This window comes from Stylophora pistillata, chromosome 8 (genome assembly GCF_964205215.1).
Source record: "Stylophora pistillata chromosome 8, jaStyPist1.2, whole genome shotgun sequence".
NCBI classification, from domain to species: Eukaryota; Metazoa; Cnidaria; class Anthozoa; order Scleractinia; family Pocilloporidae; genus Stylophora; species Stylophora pistillata.
Genome location: NC_142526.1, coordinates 34,544,620 through 34,558,113, shown reverse-complemented (window position 1 = coordinate 34,558,113; position 13,494 = coordinate 34,544,620). Strand labels below are relative to the sequence as shown.

General features: G+C 38.9%; 1 pseudogene; it reads left to right on the top strand.

The window, feature by feature from the left end:
- Positions 1–4,328: 4,328 nt before the first annotated feature.
- On the top strand, positions 4,329–10,738 carry LOC148725987 (protein brambleberry-like; annotated as a pseudogene).
- The last annotated feature ends 2,756 nt before the right edge of the window (positions 10,739–13,494 follow it).

Below are 13,494 nucleotides of genomic sequence, written 5' to 3'. Positions count from 1 at the left end.
CATATGAAATAAACATAAAAAATGATAAAGATCCATTACTTCAAATGCAAAGCATAAGATTAGCTGTTGGTAAATATCTTAAAAAGGTATTAGGCAAAATGAAAGGTTTCAAATTCACAGAGACGATGAAAATTACCTTTGAGAAACATATTGGTGATGAAGTTCAAACAAAAACGGCATACTTTAATAGCAAACCCCAAACAATAATAAATGGAACAGAAATAGTAGACTCTTTAAAATTAACAGAAGAACATATAACATTACAAATCGCACAATGGATTTCTGAAGGATCTGGTTGGCGTATTCAATCAGTTGATAATCACTACATAAATATTGTGAAATATAATCCAACCAAAGGTTCATCTTACATTGAGCTTCCATCAGAACTTAGGCATCATATGAAAGGTTTGATCAATCTAAAAAATACAGATAATGAATGTTTCCGCTGGTGTCATATAAGACACTTAAATCCACAAGAGAAGTATCCTGAGAGGATCAAAAAAGTTGACAGAGCTTTTGTTGAGAAATTAGATTACACAGGAATTGAATTTCCGGTGACTATTAATCAAATCAACAAGATTGAAAAACAAAATAAAATCAACGTCAACGTATTTGGCTATGAGAATAAAGAAAAATACCCAATATACATCAGTAAGGAAATGAATAAAAATCATATGAATCTTTTATTAATAACAGAAGAAAATAAGAATTCACATTACATACTAATTAAAGATTTTAATAGGTTTATGTATAGCCAAACTAAACATAAAGCGAGAAAGCACTTCTGTATGTATTGTTTACAGTGTTTTAGTTCTGAAAGAGTTTTAACTGACCACAAAGCTAATTGTCTCCTAATCAATGGAGTCCAAGCTGTTAAGATGCCGCCTAAAAACCACAACATATTAAAATTCAATAATCATCATAAGCAACTACCACTTCCATTTGTAATCTACGCTGACTTTGAAGCAATAACCGAAAAAGTCCAAGGTTGTCAACAAACTGATGTAAAATCTTTCACTGAAGCTTATCAAAAACATACTGACTGTGGATATGGCTACAAAGTTGTTTGCACTTACGATGACAAGTATACGAAACCTATTCAAATATATCGTGGCGAGAAAGCTGTTTATAAATTCATGGAACACATGCTTGAAGAGGCGAGATATTGTAAAAAGATTATCAAATCCAAATTTAACAAACCGCTTAAAATGACTGAAGAAGATGAAAAACAATTTCAAAACGCTGATACATGCCATATTTGTGAACAGAAGTATACCAATGAAGATATTAGAGTGAGAGATCATTGTCACATCACTGGAAAATTCAGAGGCTCAGCTCATCAAGACTGTAATCTGAATTTTCGGATCAGTGATAAAATACCTGTGATATTTCATAATCTGAGAGGTTACGACTCACATTTCATTATGCAAGAAATTGGGGAGATTGTAAAGTTTATTCTCATTAAATCCCCTGATGAGTGGGCGACCACGAAACAGGCTTGTAGGGATGAACTTGTAGTTTACTTGTCTTTTTCCTACCACAATATATACTTCGCTCTACTTCTATGTATTGAGCACTGTTCTACGAAAATCAAGTCACACTTTATATATATATATATATATATATATATATATACACAGAGAAAAGTATATTCAGCTATATTTTAAACTCTTTTTTCGTGAAGATAAATTCATATGTACACTTCGTGAAATGGCTGTGGCTTTGGTGATTAACACGCCACTGCATGTTTTTGATAATGACAACGGCAAAATCTTCACTTTCCTCCTTCTTCCTTTAGTTTAAAGCTTTTTTTTATCGGACTTGTAAAAACAAAATAGAAAAATTGTAACAGATGCAAAAAGTTTCACTCAAGTGTACAAATTACCTACTGCTGAAAGCAGACGGTATAAACGATCAATGGTTGCAGCGAAGGCAAACTTTCAACTGAGCTTGCTATAATTACCACTGACTTCGCTCTCTAACCCCTAAGTTTTTCAAACAGAAAGATTAATAACTTACCTCATTCACAGCCAGCAGGTTTTATGATTCTGTCACAACAAAAGTAAATATTTACAATTTACTTTAAACTGTTTAAAGGCACTCCGCAAAAGTTTGATTTTGCCGTTTGCCTTTCGCTAAAACGTGACATTTATATTTGTTTTCCTCATTGTAACAAAAATTTTTTTCCTTCTTTTTTCGATGGCATGACATGCATCAGTGCAAAGGCATAAATAAGTGATTATTCCAGATTTCTTTCTTGGGTTGCGTAGCGTATGAGTAGGGTAGCGTATGGGTAGCCATAGCGTATTGGTAGCGTTGATCCTGGATGCGATGGCGAGGGGAAAAAACTGCAAACGGGTTTTAAATCTTGAGATTTAAGTGCTTCAATTGACTGAGTTGGGTCTGACTGAGTCGATTGACTGATTTGTTTGGCTCTCAGTCGTGACTCACGGACCTAGTGTTGTCAAAAAGATTTTGATCAACCGGACTGGGATATAAAATAGGCGGCATATGGGGTCATCGATGACATGCCCCTAAGTTGCAAATTGGGCTACACACATTCGGAATAAATGACACGTTTGTAAGAGTAGACATTGAATCGCACCAATTTTCCAGCTTCCATGGACAACACTGTGAACCGTGAGATCTTGTTCGGCTGCACCAAACTCCGTCAATAGGTACATGGTATTAGCGGAACCCAAAAGGTATAATTTTGGTCTGGAATTTGCGTTCAAAACGCACGCATTTGAAATTTTTATGGACTTCGGTCTCTTTAAAAGTTTGAGGTTATTGCTATATTGAGTACAAATTTATGATATCTTTGTACTAAAACTCTTTATCTCAAAATTATGATATTCGGAGGCATTTCAACTGTGGGTCTGTTTCAATAAAGCTTAAAACTTTTCAGATGAATTGTGTGCGATTATTAGGCTGTTTGAAGGAAGTTGGGGATTATGTCTTAGAAACAAGAGGGGTTCCGCGGCCACGAGCTCCACCTTCCCGTCCCTACTACCCATGCCTCGGTCTCAGCCCTCGGCTTAAGAGCCGCCAAAGAGGACCGATAACATTTTAAAACAGGTACGAAATTATCTGCACTGGTGAAGTGACTAGAAATTGTTGGTCTCATCGGGATACAGAATCCCTCGTGACATTTTTCCGACCTCGACCTCTTTGCCTCAAGTTCTGACGTAGTCATGTTATGATGGTGAGGTATGGACTTCAATTACACTCGTTAGCTCACTCAGGAGATGGGTTCCTGGCCCATTCCATTCCTATCTGCCATGCTGGGTTAGGCGTATTTTCTTCGGCCTCCTCTTCCTAGGTTAGCTTCTGTCCCAGAGTCATGCTTTTGTTTATATCTGCCTTGCCGCTATCATTTCGGCGCCCCTTGGGGAAGAGAACGCGTAAAACAGTATACGGTATATTCATACCGTTAGAACAGTCTATTGTATATTCATACGGCTGCCAGCAAGCCCTCTGTTGCTCGCGTACTTTTAGAGGCAGCTGCGTAAGTATTGAGTAGTGTGGAATCCGCATGGGAAACTCAATTTTCTTTGTTTCACGTTCCTTGCAAATAACTAAACAGTGATTGCAGCCTTTCAAGTTTTCATTTGGACAAAAAAAAACGACTTTTGACACCTGCTCTTTCCTTCAAAGATAACGCGCGAATAATAAAACGTCAAAGAGGTCCTTTGAGAATTAGTTCGTGCGGTTAAAATTTCACGTGCAACTGTGCGCAGTACATTTAAAAGTCAACTACGAGGGTGTACTCAAATATTTCACTGCAAGGGAAAGTTTTTCAGGTAAGTTCTGAAGGCTCCTGGAAAATGTGCGCTCTGTTTGGCAAAGTCGAGTGACAGCTAGAAGCTCATATGCGTTTAGGCAGTAAATTTTTAGAAAGCTCCCGAGCGCGGAATTTAATAGCACGGTTACCTTGGCGAGAATGCATGCGTACGTTCGTCGAATGTTGTGGCTCGTTATTTCTAGAGCGACCACTGTTGCCTACGGTTTGAAATCAGCTATCTTTTTTTCAAATAACTTCCTAAGTAGACCTTTTTCAGAGCAAAACGAGGGGTTGACGACGAAAGGCTCTGACAAAGGATTAATGCTCGAATCGTCCGCTCGTTAGGATCTCTCTCTGTGGCAATTTACTCAACTCACTTGGAAAAGTAAATTATAATACCTATTGAGCATAAGTATCGCGCCTCTAGAACTTGAGGCTGTAATATGCTTTCAAAAATAGTCTTGGGATGTCACAATTGTTTTACCGTTGCATTGTTATTCTAAATCACCAATCCCCATCTTATTTTTTTTTTAGTAGATACAGAATGAATTTAAAGCGTTGTTTGTTCATTGGCAAGTTCTTGTGCATGTTGCTGGTATCCACCAATGCTTGGTGGCCATTTTATAGTTCGTCTACTGAAGAGACCGAAGCTGAGAAAGGGCGTGATTTGAAGAGCAGTCCAGTTCCTTTTGAAATGACGACCGTCGAAGAAAAAATTTTGGCCAAGGACAAGAGGTATATGGAAAATCTTGCACCACTGGACACCTGTCATCAGATTGTAAGTATGAAATCATCAAAGTATACAAACAGTTTTTAATTTCACAAATCTTGTTTTGGTAATAGCAGTAAATGTTATATTTTCCAATTAAAAGCAATTACATTGGTAAATGCAAATTAATTCCTATTCTGTCACGCGTAGCTCGTTGCGTTACACGTTTTCACGTATTGTTTTGTTAAGAATTGTGGGATAGCAGGAGGCATACTGTCGAAATAGAAAACTGTAATTTGTAGGTGCTTCGGTGAAGACGCTTTCTCGTTTCACCTTAAACGTTTGTTTTCAATAAACCCGGTTACACTGCCGAAGAAGAGTTCTGATCTCGTCTATTTCTCGGGTAATGGATCAGAGCTTGACAGATCGGAACGTTTCCGCTCTAGAGATGTTTTTGTATTACGGGGCATGCTTAGCACGCGAATATAAATACACGTGGGGTTTTCAACGCACGACTACATGTTCGTGACATTCGATTTGGATCACTTGCACCTTGTTCTTAAAGTTACAAATGAGTGCAACGAGGTTCATTGCTTCAAGGACAGCATACTATTAGAATGATTTTAAACGCAACCCTGAACCTTGAGCTAACTAACCCTTAAACTCCGAGGACCAAGACAAAAATTGTTCTGTCAGTATCAATCCTATATAAGGCAGACCAGGAAGCCGTTACCGGGCAGACAAGCTAGTGATGAGAATAAAGTGTAACTTGGGGGATCATTAGATAATCCAATAGCAAATGCTTCAGACTTAAATTCATAGAAGTCTATGGCGCGCAGTTAGGAGAATTACTATTGAGATCTGGGAGTGAAAGGGGGTGAGAGGGCAACAGGACTCGGTAATCGTTTAGATATTTTCCGCCAGTGTTAATTAAGCTCCAAATTGAGCCAAAAATAATAAAACTGTCATACAATTTAGTCATGTCAAAAATCCTTGCGACCATTTTTGATCCCTAGGTCATTGACCAAATCTCGAAATCATGTAGCGATATCAACGAAGTTGAACTGGCAAGGCTGGGCGTGGCTCTCTTAAACTGTCAATCGAAATGCGAAGGAAGGAAAACGTACGAATGCACAGACGACATGGTAAATGTTTAATTTCGTTTATCCATCGATCGCTTCTGAGTAGCAAGGTCAGTTTGGACAATCGCTACGTCCAAAAAGATGTGCAAACTAAAGTGAGGGTAACAAATTTTTTTTTTTGCAATTTCGGTTTAGGAATTGCGTGATTGCACAGCTGATATGGATGCCAATACTTGGGACAGTTATCGCATCATAAGCAGCAGGGCGCGGTCGATCTGCTATGCCACCCGGCAGCAGCAGCTCAGATTGAAGACAGAATTCACTGTCAATCAGCTGGCCGGTGAAGCAGAAAATCAAATGGAGCTTATGAACGGTTTAAAAGTAAGTTTCAATCACCCTTATTCTCTCCTCAAACAAGATATGTGTCAATTGGTGTGGGAACTTCAAGACATCCCAACATGACGATAGATCTGTGTTAAAGGTGGAAGCATCTCATTTAAAACACCTTTAAGTTGGGAGAAAATAACTAATGAGATTTTGTACTATATGAAGGTTGTGATAAGGAATGTTTCTCAGCAGATGTTCTGACAGTCATTAGAATATTTCATTAATATTTTGATCAATAAATAAAAACATTAATTAACCTGTCACTGACAGGCTTTGCTTGGAGGGGCTGAGAAAGAAATGGGTTCGAGTGAGGTGGGCGGCGCAAGGGGGACGGGAGGAGCGACGGGCTTTCTTGTTAGCCCCCCTCTCTCTGTTATCTCTTTTCCTCCTGCTTTCCTCCTCGCCCAACGCCCTACCAGAACGCCCGTTGATACGCGCAACTTCCATTTTTGTTGAATTGAAAAGGAAGGTCAAAGGACTCTGATAGAAGCGGCAGATGATACTGTGATTAGAGTGACCGCTTGTCAGGAACGTCTTGTGAAACAGCAAGAGCAACTGCATTCCAACTATGACGATGTACAGCGGTCGATCGCGTACTCATTGACAGGAAATGTCAGGGCGCTCATAGACAGTGGTTGGAAACAGCTCAAAGATATGGCAAAGGCGCTCAAAGAAAAGCTTGGTCAGTTTAGAGTTTCTTATCAAAGAAAAAGATTCTTCCTTCAACCCTACTTGATTATCGTCTCCCTCTTTTTACTGCCCGAGATTAATCACCTTTGAACTACAATCTTCAAATCACACTGAGGATCAATTTTCTACCTTGTCCTGGTAACGTATTCTCACGTAGCAATGTTTTCTTCTAGTGTGGTCGATCGATCCAAATCAAATCGTCATTGAAATAGATAAAAATGCATACACATTTATTAGTGTCTCGGGCAGTTTTGTTCTCAGCTGGGAAATTAGATGCAAATAAAATATTGAGGTGAAATTTAAATTAGAGTATAAAGAGTTAGAGATGCTTTTCATTGCACAATAACATAAAAGTTAGTATCTTCCGTTCTTAATCAACAGAGAATGCTACAATAGAAATTCAGAAGCATGATTTGGACCATGAAAAGAGACACCGTAGAATTGTAGAGGACTTGAACAAGATTCGCAGTAAGGCAGAAGAAGTGTGGAATAAGATAGGTAACTAAGACTCTGACTACATGGAGAAAATTAATGACCACATGAATAAGGTATCTCGAAAGAGAATACTAACAGTTTATATTGTCTTGTGAATGATTAACCCTTTACACTTCTACATTGGTATTCATACTCTCCATACTGTTCTATACGTTTCTTGTAGTGCTGGCAAGGAGAATTTGTTTGACAATCAGGAGTTTCTTGAGGTAGCGATTGTTTCCTTTATTCTTGTGACCTTAATGTGTAATTCGGAGAAATTAGATGCCGGTCACTCAAGGAGTTAAGGGGTTAATTTTTGATTATGAGCTCAACTGACAACCACCGAAAAAAATTTGATTGGTGCAGCTGAACAGAGCTGTATTCCACCAATTGTAATGTAGTATAACCTAGGGGATAGTCATCACAACGGCTAATCGTTATAAAGGAAACTATCGGGTGCTAAAGCGTGGGAAAGCGCGACAGAGCTTTCTGGATTGTTCTTAGTTTTGCATCTGATTGGCTGAGGAGGTGGCACGAACCTTCTGCGCCAATCACTGAGCACTGGTCCTTCTACCTCCGCTGGTTCACGACATTTTGAATCAAATCAGATGCCAATCGTTATTGTTTTACCTTCTGAGAAAGTTTGTTTGAATTCGGTTGTAGACCACAGCACACTTCAAATAAAATCGTACCACAGTGAGACCACTCAACATTACAATGAGACCATGGAAAATCTGAAGACTATCACCGATACGATTGGATACTTAATAGAGGTAAGAAAAATCTGGTTTGACTTATTGCAAGTGTGTGAGTAAATTAGAACTGCGCGTGATCACTTGTCTTTTAATTGAGTCTTTTGTGCTTAGAACCCCTCGCATATAAACTATATTGTTAAAAGATCGGCTTTTAATATTAAATTTAGGATGTTACTTTTATATTTCCAAATTAATTTTTTGAATAGAACCTCAACGATTTGCGTGAAATGATTTCTTCTTGAAAAGCTTCTGAAGCAACTATTATCGTGTAATTTATTTTAACAGGTAACCGATCACATGCAAGATAAGATCGACAACAGACTCGGTTGGTTGACGCGACATCTGGGAGGGACAGGAGACAAACCAGCGTTAGTCACCACCTGCTTGATGCATGCTGGGTATTTCCTCCTAGCAACTCTGTGTATCTTCTTCCTGAATACTCCTCTGTTTACTTGGCTTTTTGTCCTGGTTTTTGTACCGATCATTGCATGGATGGAGATCAGTTTTGACTCCAATTTTACGTGCGGTACACTTTCTTGTATCATCGCTGAAGCTCTGCTAGGTATGTAATGGTATTTACATTTTCATTTACGTGCCAATCGTATCACTGCCACAACAAAACAAAACAAAGCAAGCCTTGCTTTGATCAAAATCCTCAAGATAACTCGCAAATGTGAAATTCGTATGTTTTCCTTCAAATTGTCTCCATTTACGATGAAACGCGACCAGTTCACTGACGTGGTATTTTGCACACTTATCAATGGCTTATAATAGTTCCTATGATCCTATAGGGAAATGGTTATACATTTACCTGAAAAAGAAATTTTTTAATTACTTAAATTGGGCGAGCTCTCCTTGTCGACAAGAAACTCCAAATGATACAGAGAACATGCTGGATACAATAGGTAGGTGTTTGTTTTTTTTTTTTTTTTGGAATTATGTATCTACATACGTATCTACATAAATATATGCATGTTTTCGTTCCGAAATTACGCTTCAATTTTTTTCCTTAAACATTTTAAATTGTTCTCATACTTCGAGGCTAAAACTCGTATCACTGTGAAAGGTTTTCGAACACCCCCAATCTCTAATGGAGTTGCCTTCTTCATTCTGAATTCAACGCTTTACGCAAGGAAGAATAGACCACTTTCATAAATGGCTGCCGGATTAATACTCTTTTGTTTAAATTTAAATTTGCCTAGGTGGCCTCGTTCTCCAGTACAAAATTCAAAAGAATACATTATCTCAAGCGAGGCCACCCAGGCAAGTTTAAATGTAAACAAAAGAATATTAATCTGGCAGCCATTTATGAAAGTGGTCTATAGAATTCAACAGAAAAGCGCTTCATCCTAACGTCCCAGAACATGGCGAGGCAACGCAGGTGAGTCGACCAAGTAGGTCAATCCTGTCGAAGGTAATCCTGGATTGCATTGGTTTGGTCCACTTCGCTCTGTCATTGGTCCAAAAAACTTGCTACTTTCTCTCAACCAATCAGATGCAAAACTAGAACCAATCACGACTTGGTCGCCTGCGTTTCCTGCACGTTATTTTCAGTTCTCATTGGCTCTAAGGGTATTTTTCTTTCTTCTGATTGGTTGATGTGATAACTTTGGCTTTGGCTTACGGCACTTGAACACGATGGCGGGCTATAAAAGGAGAGGTGCCTTGGGTACCTCTGGACCATTTGTCAAACAACCGTCGTGTGATGTAGAACTTCAATAGTCAAGTCAGCTTGAGCTATAGCTGATCCAAAGCAGTGAAGAGCGGGCGCATTCCTCAAAATTGTTTCATGTTCTCATCACAATACAAGAATTTTTGAGATTTGTATTTCTTTTCTCCAATGGAAACTGTCTTTATTCGTGGCAGTAAGTTTGAAATGGAAGAAGGTGGCTCGCATTTTACATCATTGCCACCATGCTGGTGGAAGTAAACATCTCGTTAGCTCCATTTGTTTGTCTACCAGGCACCTAAGGGACCTCTCCTTTTATAGCGCACCTTCGAGTTTAATCGAAAAACGCTTCAAGGCCCTTTCTGTTGATAACTTCCATAGTTAATAAACCTTTCCCTTTTCCCTATTTCAGATAGTATCGAGAGCCTGGATGACTCAGCTGTAACTTTGAAACCCAAGGGACATGTGGGAAATACCAGACGTCAGTTAAACCTTGCATTCCCAGATGCAGCCTCGACCCCGAGTAGTAAGATAACCACTACACGCAGGCGCTGTGGTGCTCGAACAAAAACAGGCTTAGTCTGTAAGAGAGTGCTCTGTGATGGAAGCTTTAAATGTACTGCGCATTTACGATGTATTCCAGTTATATCCCGGATGAGTGTTAAGGAACAGACGCGTAACGGAGCTAAATTTAAGCATTAATATAAATATTGCAGAGAAATGCCTTAAAAATGGCAGGACAGAGCTATTTTTTGTATTTATCTATATCTATGAGTAGATGCCATGTATTATGTATAGCTAGAGCTTTTGCGTTATGTCCGAGTTATGTGATCGAGGCAGCGAGTCTCGCTTGTAACGGCACTATTTCTTGTAAGCGCAGTAGTATAGAAAGACAGCCGAATGGCCCTCGATGTCCTTAATTTGACCTTTCATCAGCACTCAATAAAATTCTCCAGTTTGAAATCAGACGTTTTTTCTGCCACAAAGAGGTTTTGGTGTAGCTCACTTTATATTTAATCTTTGGATACCTTTGGGATGTCGTGAAGCAAAAACAGAGCAAGACTCCACAAGAACCATAATTCCCAGACGATTGCGTCCGCGAGCTGTCAAATATAACTATAACTATTAAGTCAATTGCAAGTTAGCGCAGAAATAAAGTGACAGTTTTTCACTTGAGAATAGCACAGCATGAAAAAAACACTTAAGTTGGCGTAATATTATCCCAAAGCTACCGTAAAGGTCTACTTTACACAGCTTTACGCCACATTTACACTTCGTAAAGGCACTCTTTACGCGGCCATTACGCAGTGACGTAAAGTTTGAGTAATGAGACTAATTTAAGAGACCTTTACGCACAGCGTAAAGTTGGTGTAAAATAGAGATTTACGCTGCCTTTAGTTCGCTTAAGGTTAGTGTAAGGCTGCCGTAAAGGTCTACTTTACACAGCTTTACCCTGTCTTGAAAACCTAACATATTTTAATTAGATTGATACTAATGGTTAAATTTTCAGCTTAAACCCTGAAAACTTCGAGATACATTCACACGAAATGCCAGTTAGTCCAAATTAAATACATTGTATGGACAGATACATGTAGTCAAAAAGAAATTCAACACAAAGTAGATTGACAATTGTTTATTTGCAATTTAACTTAAAATTCTTGCATATCTCTCTACAATTATAGTGCTACTGAAATAACAAAACTATCACTCAAAAGCTCTAAACAACAATTTCATTGAAATAAAGGAAAGGTCGACCAAAAATTATGGGGCTTCAAAAAATTATAGACAATTACAAATTATTGGTTCGAAGTTACATTAAACCTTGATTTATTTATACTGATGCCAAATACCTTATTTTTCTACAGTAATCAAGTCATGACTTCTCTTTTCCAAAATAACTTAAGAGGTTGACTGATCAACAGAACCAAGTGAAAATATGAAAACTGCAAGGAATTTTTTACTTGGGCTTCAAATAGACTTATAGGCTAGTAGATCAGGCTATACTTTTGGGCGGTCTTTGCTTATTTGAAAGAATGATAGAGCAAGCTACAGTTACATTTCAACAGAATATACTGTGATATACTGACAACACACCAACTGGATGAGTTCTTGGCATCTTAAATCAAGTTTGTGCACAAACTGCCATAACCTTTTTTTGTGACATCACGCAAAAGGCTGTTGTAGTCTTGTTGGTAATTGATTTAAACAAACCACCAGGAGCAATATCCAGCTTCATATGCACTTCACAGTGCAGCTCCTCATAAAACTTTGCAGTGATATGTTAAGACAGGTTGCGCGTGCTTTTTCTTGGTCTTTCTTCAGCCACCACTGCTTTCGGCTCTTGAATTTGTTTCTCTATGCATTGCGTCCAAGTTTGGAACAGACATCCCTGTTAAAGGAGCAATCGGAATATTTAAGGGCCTCAACAAGGTTAAGCAGGCTTTATTCGGGCGCGCACGCTCTTTTTCGGCCTAACGCACATTGCGTGACGGACGTGTACTGTGAGAGAATACGATCTTGGTGGTGGTGTGACAAAACAATAGCTTCCTTTGAACAATTGAGGTCAAAGGCCGACTATCACACGAGCGGCCGAGGGAAACATTTTTGCGCGAAACTTAAGCGACATGTTCAGATGGAGCGATAAAAAATTCAACTATGTCGGTTTTTCGAAAGTTTAAGCTTCCTCAGCTAATACGAAGAGGGTCACCTGGCAGCGAAATTGCAGAAGAGATTCTACGCTTCAAATGTAGTGAATTGCCGGTAAATCAGAGAGTAGGAAAAGGTTCCTTTGGAGATGTTTACACAACTGAATACAAAAGTTCACGAGATAGGAAGTGTCATACCGTTGTCGTTAAAAAAATGCTGTAGTTTTAACTTGGGGGCGGGGGACGTCCATTTCTAATACAATTGAAAGTGAAGAAGGTGATTGTAGAATTTTTTTTAATAAAGTGTTAAGAACATAACTGGACTGTGTTTATTTCGATCATTTCCATTCCTGATAGACCCTGGTACAGTTATTCCAAGCAAAAATGCAAAACAAGATAAAACGGTTATTCGCAAGATCATGTCTCGTTCACTGTACAAATCCGTCAGGCAGTGCGCGCTAGGCCAAAAAAGAGAGTATGCGCCCGAATAAAGCTAGTTTCCCTCGCAGCCGTTTTTTGGATGTCACACAATGCTCTCCCAAAAGAATGGCTGCTGACAACCAAACTACATTCCTTTCTAATTGTCCTTACGTTTTGTTCGTGGTCTATTGAACAGACCAATCACATACCAGAAAATCTGAATGACGTAAGGTTTCACGCGAAAATGCGGATGTGGCAGATGATCTAGCTATCATGTCGGGAGAAACACTGAAGAAATTTGTCAATGAGAGTTCAAATGTTTCACATGTTCATCGTTGTGCCCTGGTAAAGATAGATTGTTTGAGCGGTTGTTAAAGTTTCAGCGAGCAACTGAGAAAGTAGAAGAGGCTAAAAACTGGACTGAGACTCTTTATTCGCACTACTTCAAGAGGTTACTACAGACTATAAAAGTCAGAATATATAAGAAACAGTAAATTACAACTGGACTGAGACTCTTTATTCGCACTACTTCAAGAGGTTACTACAGATTATAAAAGTCACAATATATAAGAAACAGTAAATTACATCAATAATCAAAACGAAATACAAGACGCCTTTCAATCGAGGCCAAGGGCTAAACACTTGCTTCGACCTACAGATGGAGATCAGGAGGAAAAAAGCGCGTGCTTGCCGTCAACAAACCGGGCAAAGGCTTCGAGAACACTGCAATTTAGGTCGGCCAACGTCTCCTACCCTACTTGTACTTCTTCATTTGCCAGTCTGCTGCTAGTTGAAGTGAACCCGATTAGTTATGTTTGTAGCTTCTTATCACTGGTACAGGTTTCCGCACGTTGGTACAACGCAACAACAGCAATATGA